The sequence below is a fragment of the Pelodiscus sinensis genome, chromosome 16 (genome assembly GCF_049634645.1).
Source record: "Pelodiscus sinensis isolate JC-2024 chromosome 16, ASM4963464v1, whole genome shotgun sequence".
In the NCBI taxonomy this organism is placed as follows: Eukaryota; Metazoa; Chordata; order Testudines; family Trionychidae; genus Pelodiscus; species Pelodiscus sinensis.
Window position 1 is genome coordinate 30,525,880 of NC_134726.1, and position 12,644 is coordinate 30,538,523.

The following is a 12,644-nucleotide window of genomic DNA, read 5'->3' on the forward strand; positions in this document are numbered from 1 at the left end:
AGATGTAAAACCGAGGTCTTAACTCTCTGTGATCTGATCCCTTGGCACGTTTCACAAGTGTACAATGTTTTAATTACGGTATCCTTTCCAAATTGTAAATTAGCTGGTCATAGTCTGCGATCTAATACATTACACATTCTTATCTAAGATGTATGGCTCTTTATTTCTGAGCTCTACTTAACAACTGCCACAGGTTTCCCCAAAAGTGGCTGCATTTGAGGGTCGGAGAAGTGATTCCTGTATATGTTTTACAATCTGTAACATTTGAGATGCACTTAGGGGCTCCTGTGTGATGGAAAATCATTGTTGTAATCAATCTTTACTGTAGAGCACAAAGCATTATAGCATTATGTCAGCAGCAGCAAGAGCTACTTCTAGCTGCAGCTTAGAAACACAGATCCTAAATTGGATACTTCTGACTCCAATTAACCAACGGAAATATACCAATCCATCGGAAAAAGCTGTGTAAAGCTCTGGAGACAGTCTAAACGACTTTTATACCAACCATCCATTTTAAGAGCTTGCTTCTACCATTGCGTAGCGGATGGCTGGACAGGAACACGCATGTTATTTTCTCTAAATTTGTATCAATGTGGACTTTGGTAGAATGCTCCATTAGGGAAACATGATGTACTTTCTGTACAGAGGACGTGCCCAGTATAGAGCTTTCCTTGCCTAGAAAAAGGAAATAGAGGAAGATTTTTTGTCAGCTATGAACTAGGAGACAACCCTGAAGGGGCAGACATGGAATCCTACACCTGAAGTTACCTCTTCCATTGTTTATGTTTCATAATCCTCACTGATGCAGGTTCCTGCTGCTACTTCTGCATGAGAGCAAAACACCTTTGTATCTTTTCAGCTCTTTCTTGGTCTGCTATCTCAAATATATGGCACACACAGCTAGACCAGCAAACACTGAAGGGGAGACCAAGCAACACTCATCTCAAAAAATGAGGAGCACAGGATCTTTCAAAAAAGGATTTTATTTTCAATAGAGTCCTCATCTAAACGGCGGGTTTTCTTTTGAAAAGCCCCTTTTCAGAAAAAAACACAGCAGCCATTTTGCAAATGAAGCTCGGGAAATTTAAATCCCAGCTTCATTTGCAATTTCAAAGTGCCTAATTTACATCCCTTTTTCAAGAAAAGGGATGTAGTTTAGATATAGATATAGCCTTCGACGGAACGGGTAGGGAGACCCCATTACAGTTCAGGAATAAGCGCTATGAGTTAATAATTTGACTGTGTTTTGCTGTCTGCTGCACAGAAGGCACCAGCCCAACCATGTCGGGTACATGTCCCAATATCTTTCAAAGGGGCTTAGAGACCCATAAAGGCTCTCTCTCCACTCACTCCATTGGTATGTTGGGTTAAGCCATGTGCCTCTTAGCTAAGCTAAACGCACTCCTAGGTTTAAGTTCAACCTGATATGCTCCTTCGGACTAATCAGCTTTTCTCACTTGCTCAAGCAAAGTTTCTCAACGACATGGTAACAGTAGTAATATATGGTTTACTTTTGGGGAAGTGTCAAAGGAATTCAGCCACACTGACGCCATTCAAAGCTGTGTTCATCCCCTTTCGCCCTACCTCTGGGTCATTACAGCTGATTCAGCTTTCAGTTTGCATGGTTTTGTTCTTGCAGCAGCACTCCACACATGGAGGACTGCCTGGTGAAATGCACGCCACTGTCTCTTGGTCCCAATGCATTTGCACCAAATTCAAATGATGTAATGACTGAAGAAAGTGCTTCTATCATGTGGAAAGCTTAGGCTGGTTTCAACAAGCTTTAAGACTAAACCTGCAACCACTGGATGTTACCATCTGACAGCTGCTTGTGGGGCTCATGCGATTTGTAGTCTCACCCGAGCTAGTTCTCAGCAGATGTGTTTGTCACAGAACCAGCAGCAGTCACTTTGCCAAAGGCAAACAGGATAAAGATTGATGAAGGGCCTGAATTCCCGTCTCCTGTGTAACCGTGTCCAAGGTAACATTCAGGCAGCATGGGGTAAATTTGCACCTACTGTGCCTATTCTCTGGATAAACAGAAGACTTCCATTTCCAATGCTGTCTGTCTAGCACCTGCCCCAGGCAATAAACACGTGTCAAACTAACATAAATGATTATAAAATCTCAGCGGGTTAACCGTGTTAGTCAACGAGTGGTCCTGTGACACCTTAGAGACTAACCAAAATATATAGAATCATGAACTTTCATGGGCTTTCTTTGCTCTCCCCAACTCCCCAGGGCTGCGGCCAAGGCCTCATAATAACTACCTAGCTGCTCTGGGGGTTGGGGCTGAGTGGCGGCAGTGGCTGCTCCTCTGGCAGCTGGAGCCGGGACATGGGCCACGTGGCTGCTCCTCCGGTGGCTAGAGCCAATGTCACATGGTTGTGATGACTGTTCCAGCTGCCAGGGCCAGGACCGGGGCTGTGTGGCTGCGACAGCTACTCCTCTGGCACTGGCCAGGGCCGCATGGTGGCAGCAACTGCTCTGGTGGGCAGGACTGGGGCCTCGTGGTGGTGGCTGCTCCTCTGGTGGCCAGGACCAGAGCTGCATGGCCACTGTGGCTGCTCCTCCAGTGGCCAGGACTGGGGCCATGTGGCGTTGGCAGCTGCTGCATCTGTCAGACCTCATAGCTATCTGGCATTGCAGTTTCCCACCCACACATCAGTATGCTGTTGCATTCTGCTGTACTCGGTTGTTTCATTAGGGCTTTAATTCCTTCACACATTGGACATTTCTATATTGAACTATTTATTTGTTTTTAATGGTTAAAATGATTCATCCTTCTTGGCACAACTCCTCATTAACAGATTTGTGTAAAATAGCAGAAAAAGCCCATTTTTTTTAACAGCGCTGCTGGTCCACAGATTGAAATCCAGCCCTCAGAAAGAGTAATAGAAAATGAGTGGCTTAAGCAAAAATGCATCAAGTTGTGTCTGAGACACAGAAGAATCCATATCACAAAGAATGCACAACACAGCCACTTTTTTGACAATCTCTGGAGAAAGGACAAAAACTAAACATCCATGAAGACTGAAATAAGGTAAGATCTGCATCTTAATGTATTTATTAATGAAACTGCTAAAATGTAAGCAGGACTATTATTGACTTTAAAAAGTATCAGTGTCATGCAGATCTGTAAATAGAAGGGAATAAGGTCAAACTCAGCATGCCACTTCTGGAAGGTTGCCAACTCCTGCCCTAGATATTGAACCTGGACCTGGTGGCTGTTGGCTCCAGCTGGCAGAAGGGTTACAATTATAAGCTTTAATTTCTAAATGACAATATTTAATGCCCCGTAGGGTATAAGTTTGTCCATTCTTAGCTAATGCCTGTAGCCTTGGCAAGAGCTGGAACCCAGCCTGCCAGCATCCCATAACTGACAAGTATTACTTACTATTAGTAATATTATTAAAACTCTGGTCATCTGAAGAAGTGAGCTGTGCCCACAAAAGCTCATGGTATCATCTACATGTTTTGTTAGTCTATAAAGTGCTACGAGACCATTTGTTGTTTTTTAAGTACTACCATGTGATACTATTGAAATCATCACTTGACAATATCAAGACTATGCGCAATTCTTTACCCAATTGGTTTTCAGTAAGATAAGGGAGACATCCTAATCAGAATGAAAAATGGTTAAAAGGCATCAAACATCTTATCTTCTTAATCTGCTTAACAAAGGAGTGGCTGGGGTAGATCACTGAGTCAATGTTTACTGTAAATGAGGTAATGACATCCATAGCCAAGCTACAAGGTCCAAAGGTGCTAAGAAGAGAAAGAAAATAGAATAAAAAAGTGGTGTCTTACAGGGGTGATAAGGCTACTTCACCACAGGATGATGCCTTTGAGACATCACAAGTCCATGACTCACTATTATTCTGCCACCTGATTTTACATTCACAACCATTCAGCCCCCACATAGAGAACCATACACAACATGCGGTATAAAGGAATTGCTCAAAACAGGTGTTCACTTCTCAAGTTCTCATCTGATGAAGTGGGTCTGACCCACGAAAGCTCTTGATACTATATGGCTGTGTCTACATTGGCAAGATTTTGCACAAAAGCAGGCACTTCTGCGCAAAAACATGCTGTCTGTCTACAGTGGCAGGGAGTTCTTGTGCAAGAACACTGACATTCTAATGTGTGAAATCAGTGCTTCTTGCACGAGAACTATGATGCTCCCGCTTAGGAATAAGCCCTCTTGTGCAACTGTTCTTGCGCAAGAGGCCAGTGTAGACAGGCAACATGAATTTCTTGCACAAGAAAGCCCGATGGCTAAAATGGCCATCGGAGCTTTCTTGTGCAAGAGAGTGTCTACACTGGCATGGATGCTTTTGCGCAAAAGCACATATCCTGTGCAAAAGCACATGCCAGTGTAGACGCTCTCTTGTGCAAATACTTTAACGCAAAAACTCTTGCATGAAAAGTATTTGCGTAAAATCTTGCCAATGTAGACGTAGCCTATATGTTTGTTAGTTTCTAAGTGGCCACAGGGCTACTCATTGTTTTCGCATCTCTCAAGAGTCAGCTCTTGCACCCGAGGCCAATAGGCATTGGAGTGCTGCCATCCGCTAAAGAGCCAGTGAGGTCGTCCCTGCTTTTGAAAGAAATGGAATTCCTGAAATGGCTTTGCTCATGTTTAAAGTACACAGATGCAACAGGAAACTGTCTAAGGACCTGCATATATTACTGTGGACTGTCAACCTAAGTGATGCAACTTCAGCCACGTGAGTAACATAGTGGAAGTCAGTGTACAGGCAGTCCCCGGGTTACGTACAAGATAGGGACTATAGGTTTGTTCTTAAGTTGAATCTGTATGTAAGTCGGAACTGGCGTCCAGATTCAGCCGCTGCTGAAACTGACCGCCAGTTCTGACTTACATACAGATTCAACTTAAGAACCCCAAGCGTCCCCAAGTCAGCTGCTGCTGAAACTGATCAGCGGCTGATTCCAGGAAGCCTGGGGCAGAGCAACTCTGCCTCGGGCTTCCTGTAGTCAGCGCTGGTCAGTTTCAGCAGCGGCTGACTTGGGGACGCCTGGGGCAGAGCAGCTGGGGTGCTGCTGGGTTGCTCCAGTAGCACCGCTCCTCGCTCCTTGGCACTACTGGACCAACCCAGCAGCACCCCAGCTGCTCTGCCCCAGGCGTCCTGATTCAGCCACTGCTGAAACTGACCAGCAGCGGCTGAATCAGGACCTGGGGCAGAGCAGCTGGGGTGCTGCCGGGTTGGTCCAGTAGTGCCCAGAGCGGCGCTGCAGGACCAATTGGCAGCGCCCCAGCTGCTCTGCCCCAGGGTCCACAACAAAAGCCTGGTCTGCGCCCCCCCCAGCAGACCAGGGACACGGGGAGCAGAGCCGCAGCGGAAGCGGGGTGCCATGCCTCTGAGGCTTTGCTCTGGCAAAGTCTCAGAGGTGCAGGACCCTGCCGCTGCTGCGGCTTCAGTCCCGGTGCCCCTGGTCTGCTGAGGAACATCTCCAGCAGACCAGGAGCACCGGGACTGAAGCCGCAGCGGCGGCGGGTTCCCGCACTTCTGAGGCTTTGCTCTGGATTAATTTGCTCTGGCAAAGCCTCAGAAGTGCGGGAACCTGCCGCTGCTGCGGCTTCAGTCCCAGTGCCCCTGGTCTGCTGGAGACGGTCCTCAGCAGACCACAGGCACCGGGAGCGAAGCCGCAGCAGCGGCAGGTTCCCGCACTTCTGAGGCTTTGCTCTGGCAAAGCCTCAGAAGCGCGGGAACCCGCCGCTGCTGCGGCTTCAGTCCCGGTGCCCCTGGTCTGCTGGAGACGGTCTCCAGCAGACCAGGGGCACCGGGAGCAGCTTACGAACGGGGCTTTCTCACCCCGGAGCTCGCAGGCAGCAATCCGCCACCTCGACCTCCGGGGCAAGAAAGCCCCGTTCGTAAGTGCGGATCCGACATAAGTCGGATCCGCGTAAGTCGGGGACTGCCTGTACTTAGGTCTGTATATCACAGTATCTTCATTGTGGTAAATTGATAGCTGATGCTCTCCCATTGATGCCACTTGGTAGTCTCATTTTGGTGGTGTACTAGAATCAATGGAAGAAAGCTTGGGGGTTGATTTGTCACGTCTATACTAGATGTGATAAATCAACCCCACTGGATTAATTGCTTCCCATTGATCCAGCAGGTAGTGAAGACATGTTCTAAGAAAGAGATCAGGACACCACTTTGGCCAGAGAGCAGGTGTTCTGACCACTTAACCACATGATTCCACATGATTCACTCTCTAATATCAACACACGCCTCTTTTTCCACTTGCTCCTGGACATTTTGCATGAGAGTGCGGTATGGTAGGAACCCTTTGAAATATTAACACAACACCTGTATTTTGCTATGTAATAAAGATGATGCTATTGGATTTTGCCAATGACTTGGCACTTCTTTCTCACACTCATCAGCATATGCAAGATAAAACAGATAAATTAAATAAATATAGCTCACAAGTTGGCCTTAAGATAAACCAAAAGAAGTCAGAAGTCATGACTCTGAACACTATAACACAAACCCCCATCAAGATCAATAACAACGATCTTCCCTTTACTGATATATTTGTATATTTGGGTAGTATCATCACCCCAGATGGTGGAAGTAAGCAAGACATTCAGAATAGACTGAGTAAAGCACGAAATGCCTTTATCAGTATGAATAACATCTGGAAATCCTCAAAGTACAGCGTGCGCACTAAGCTGAAACTATACAACAGCTGTGTTCTTCCAGTGCTTCTCTATGGAGCAGAATGTTGGCGCATGATACAATGAGACCTTACTAAATTGTCTACATTCCATACCAAGAATCTTAGAAGAATAATCAGGATATTTTGGCCAAATAAAATTTCCAACGAAGATCTACTGTCTCAGTGTAAACAAGAAGACATGGCCACTATAATTATGAAAAGACGCTGGCGATGGATAGGTCATGTGTTACGAAGAGAGGACGGATCTATTACGAAAATTGCACTCCACTGGAAACCAGATGGGAAGAGAAAGAGAGGAAGACCAAAAACAACCTGGCGCCGAACAGTAGAACAAGAATTAAAAGACCATCATCACACTTGGGGAACAATAGGCGCTTTGGCCTGTGACCGACAGAAGTGGAAGGATTTTGTTGCTGCCCTATGCGCCATTGGCGTAACGGGCAGTAAGTAAGTAAGTAAGTAAGTATTGAAAAACATGAGCCGGCCACAAGGATTTCTAAGTGCATTTTCTTCCAGTACCCACTACCCGGCATCCAAAAACATTCTCAATGGCGAGTCTGAGCTCCCTTCTCATCCAGCACTCCTAACTCATGTCCTACAGTGTTCCTTCTGGAAGAGGCTGAAACTGAAAGCCGCACTGTAATACACTGTTCTTTACTTTGACTCTTGCTGGGAGAGGATAGGACTTATAAATGTGTTTTCTGGCTTTGAAACCAAACTTTTCTTTCCCTAACGGCCATATTTGAAGGTTGAAACTGAATGTGTTAGTGATTTGCTTTTGACTGGAGAGATCAATACATTTTAAATGTCTTGCACATAGCCATTAGGTTAGTTTGTGACTGATCTCCCAAGTTATTTACCTCATGTAGGTCTTGTCTACACTAACCCCTGCTATCATTCTAATCTATATGACTTGAGCTAGACAAATAGCATAGAATCATAGAATACTAGAGCTGGAAGGGACCTCAAGACATCATCAAGTCCAGTCCCCTGCCCTTATGGCAGGACCAAGCATCATCTAAATCAGCCCTGAAGGATGTTTGTCTAACCTGCTCTTAAATATCCCCAGTGATGGAGATTCTACAGCCTCCCTTGGCAATTTATTCCAGTGCTTAATCACCCTGACAGGAAGTTTTTTCTAATGTCTAACCTCAACCCCCCCCACTGCAACTTAACCCATTGCTTCTTGTCCTATCCTCAGAGGCCAAGGAGAACAATTTTTCTCCCTCCTCCTTGTAAAAACCCTTTTAGATACTTGAAAACTCCTATCATGTCCCCTCTTGGTCTTCACTTTTCCAAACTAAACAAACCCAATTCTTTCAGTCTTCCCTCATAGGTCACATTTTCTTTAATCATTTTTATTGCTCTTCTCTGGACCCTCTCCAATTTTCCCAAATCTTTCCTGAAATGTGGTGCCCAGACCTGGGCACAATACTTCAATTGAGGTCTAATCATCACAGAATAGAGCAGAAGAATGACTTCTCATGTCTTGCTCACAACACTCCTGTTAATGCATCCCAGAATCATGTTTGGTTTTTATGCAACAGTTGACTTATATTTAGCTTTGATCCAATATGACCCCAGCTCAGAGTGAATCACTATGGACTGCTATAAACTGCTCCCTTTCTGCAGCAGTCCTTCCTAGACCGTTACTTCCCTTTTTGTATGCATGAAACCGATTGTTCTTTCCTAAATGGAGTACTTTGTATTTGTCGTTATTAAAACTTCATCCTATTTACTTCAGATCATTTCTCCAGTTTGTCCAGATCATTTTGAATTTTGACCCTATCCTCCAAAGTACTTGCAACCCCTCACAGCTTCGTATCATTTGCAAACTTAATAAGTGTACTCTCTATGGGTATGTCTACACTGCCACCCTAGTTTGAACTAGGGTGGCAAATGTAGGCATTCGAAGTTGCAAATGAAGCCCGGGATTTAAATATCTCTGGCTTCATTTGCATCTTGCCGGGTGCCGCCATTTTTAAATCCCCGTTAGTGCGGACTCTGTTCCCGCGGCTACACGTGACACGGAGTCGGTAGTTCGAATTAGGCTCTCTAATTCGAACTACCGGTACACCTCGTTCCACGAGGAGTAACGGTAGTTCGAATTAGAGATCCTAATTCGAACTACCTACTCCGTGCCACGTGTAGCCGTGGGCAGTAACGGTAGTTCGAATTAGAGAGCCTAATTCGAACTACGTACTCCGTGCCGCATGTAGCCGCGGGCACGGAGTCCGCACTAGCGGGGATTTAAAAATGGTGGCGCCCGGCAAGATGCAAATGAAGCCCGGGATATTTAAATCCCGGGCTTCATTTGCAACTTCGAATGCCTACATTAGCCACCCTAGTTCGAAGTAGGATGGCAGTGTAGACATACCCTATGCCATTATCTAAATTATTGATAAAGACGTGACAGAACTGGTCCCAAAAATGAGCCATAGAGAACACCGCTTGTTATGCCTTTCCAGCGTTACTGTGAACCATTAACAACTACTCTCTAAGAACGGTTATCCAGCCATTTGTGCACCCACCTTATAGTAGCCCTATCTGGGTTGTATTTCCCTAGTTTATTGATAAGAAAGTCAAGCGAGCTTGTATCACATGTTTTACTGAAGGCTAAGTATACCACATCTACCGCTTGCCACTTATCCGTAAGACTTGTTATCCTATCAAAGGAAGCTATCAGATTGGTTTAACATGATTTGTTCTTTAGAAATCCATGCTGGCTGTTACCTATCACATTATCTTCCAGATGTTTGTAGATGAACTCCTCAATTATTTGCTCCATTATCTTTCCTGACACAGAAGTTAAGATGATTGGTCTGTAATTTCATAGGTTGTCCTTATTTCCCTTTTTATAGATGGGCACTATATTTCCCATTTTCTGGTCTTTTGGAATCTTGTTCAACTTCCATGACTTTTCAAAGATGATAGCCAATGGCTCAGATACCTGCTCTGTCAGCTCCTTGAGAATTCTAGGATGCATTTCATCAGGCCCTGGTGATATGAAGACATCTAACTTTTCTAAGTAATTTTAACTTGTTCTTTTCCTATTTTAATTTTTAAATCTACGCCTTTACCATTAGCATTCACTATGTTAGTCATCCAGTCACTACCAACCTTCATGGTGAAAAGAAGATGTGATAAATTGACAGCTGGTGGATCGATCCCTACAGCATCAATCTCTGCTGTAGGGGTGATAATTCTTTAGTTTTCTGCTCATAAAGTTGAGAGAGAGCACAATGTGAATCCTCTTCCATTGGTCATCTATGACACCTGAAATAGTGGGACTCCAGTGTTCCTATTAGACCAAAGTTCTGAAAGAATGCAGCCAAACCTGTGTCTGAAATTTAGCACAGATGAAAATACAGTGAATTGTCCCCCTACTCGTTCTGTTGCTGTAGGGTAGAAATAAAGTAAGAACTATTGAAGCATTTGGAGACCAAAAGTAATTTTTTAATTATACAACTCAAGCAATTTATGCGGCAGCTGTGAATTTGACAAAAGTCGTCGAGAGAGAATGAGACTAATACTTCTTTAATATGATTGGGCCAATTTCTCAGAGTGGCAGAAAAGTAAAATAACAAACATTCTTGGACAAGACCTTTACAGAGAGAGGCATATTTGGAAGGCTTGCTAGCTCTTAATAGCAAGCAACACTGTATGCTAGTTAAGAGCGTGGAAGAATCTCCTTAAGTCAACTTCCAAAGCATGTTAGAGCCATAGTGTCTATCCATTTCTGAAGCAGTAGTCGCTATAGTGGCTACTACTGCTATAGCAAACTAACCACACTCAACTGGCCAAATAGCCCCACTCAATCGGCCAAATAGCCACACATGGCTAGTGGCTAGTGTGTTGGACACCACAATGTTGGAGAGTTACTGAGGGCCTAAAGGAACCCGCATGATCAGACTTCAAAACTAGGAGAAGTATGGGATTATACATTACATTTTACATAAATTAAATGTCATTTATTAAAGGACTGCCCAATTCACACCAGCAAGTTTCAATCCGTCTACAGGTTCGCGCAGTCCTCCACAGTCTTTCTTAAATAAAACACCACAACTTTATATCCAGAAACTTCACTGGCTGCATGTCTGTCTCATGGCCCAAATCATTAACGAACGCAATACGAGGACGCGGTGATGATTAGGTTAACCCTCTAGACTGACTCCTTTTGGAGACCCAGGATACAGCTTTCTAATTAAGTGGCATGGGATGGGGTTTCCTCAGCACTCACTAGAGAAGGGCAAAAAAATAAATACATAAATTAGAGATTAGAAATATGCTCCAAACTTGGGGTTGATTGCCTTCCGGCCAGAGTGCCGGCTTTAGGAAGTGGTGCATTGCATACAAAGGTTTAAAGATGGGATGGTGATTTAAGACAGGCATGCCCACAACAGTCAGGAGACTGGCCTAAATCCGGACTGCAGTTTGCCTGCAGTTGGCTGCTGAGGCAAATGGTGGGACTCAGGACTGACTGGTCCCTAGAATGGGGGGAGACAGTGGGATGGGGCACAGCCCCGAAGAGGCTGTTGTAGTCCAGGAGGAATGCAGTCCAGTGTGTTGTTTTGCTTCCACTCCAGTGTGCCTCACTATCACTGTCAACACTTTGCTACTGTGTGAAAGGACTCAAGGATGTACATTTTGGGATAGAGCAGACTCCACTAGAATTTTTCTACCATTTTTTTAGGAGACTTATTGATCACTTTCAGAACTTTTATCCCGAGTGCACAAGTTGCTTTTTTTCAATAAATACCCCCAGCCAATGTTACTTTCTTTCTGCCATAGTGGTGTGAGAAAGATCTTGCACTGTTCTAGTAAATGCCTTCTCATAGCAGGAATTAGAATTATGATATACACTCTAGAGGCCTTGAAAAGTGAGAGGTATGTTTAGAGTAATTTTAAAAATTGGGGTGATTTCAGGGTTGAATGAAATGGATCAGATTTCTAGCACTTCAGTCAGTCTTGAGTGTGTTTTCAAATCAAGGATCTCATGACCAAAATTAGTAAAAGCTACCTCACCGTGTCCTAACAATGTCTTTCAACTCATTCTCATAAATACCATCTCTGAATCTGAGAACAGAGTTTATACCCCATTTCAGTCTTCTATACTGAGAATGAAATATGTGACTCACTAAAAATGATTTGGAAGCCTTACTCTAGGAAAAGGACAGAGACTATCAGCTAGTTTAATCCTGGTTGGTGATTAGGCATATAAATGCTAGTAATTTGGAGACATCATTGAAATGAGTCAGAACTGTACCAGTGAACTCCAGGGCTACATGTAGATTGGCATGATTTTCCGCAAATGCTTTTAATGGAAAAGTTTTTCCGTTAAAAGCATTTGCAGAAAAGAGCGTCTAGATTGGCACGGACGCTTTTCTGCAAAAGCACTTTTTGCGGAAAAGCGTCTGTGCCAATCTAGACGCAGTTTTGCGCAAGAAAGCCCCAATTGCCATTTTCTCCATCGGGGCTTTTTTGCGCAAAATAGTTTTTAGCTGTCTACACTGGCCCTTTTGCGCAAAAACATTCCCGGAAAAGGGCTTTTGCCTGAACGGGAACGTCAAAGCATTTGCGCAAGAAGCACTGATTTCAGACAGTAGAACGTCAGTGCTTTTGCTCAAAATCAAGCAGTCAGTGTAGACAGCTGGCAAGTTTTTGCACAAAAGTGGCTGCTTTTGCGGAAAAACTTGCCGGTCTAGATGCAGCCAAGGTGAAAGGCTCTATATACAACTATCTCTACTGTATCTGTGTATGAATACTTTAACTACTGGCATGTTTATATTAATATTTCACTAGCAAGAAATTCTCCAAGATTGTTTACTATAGTTCGTGCATTAATTCTTGCTACTTCAGAGATAGACAATAATTTTTGGTGGGGTGGCCATTCCAAGATTTTGGAAAGTGGCCAAGGGGTGCACTTTTCT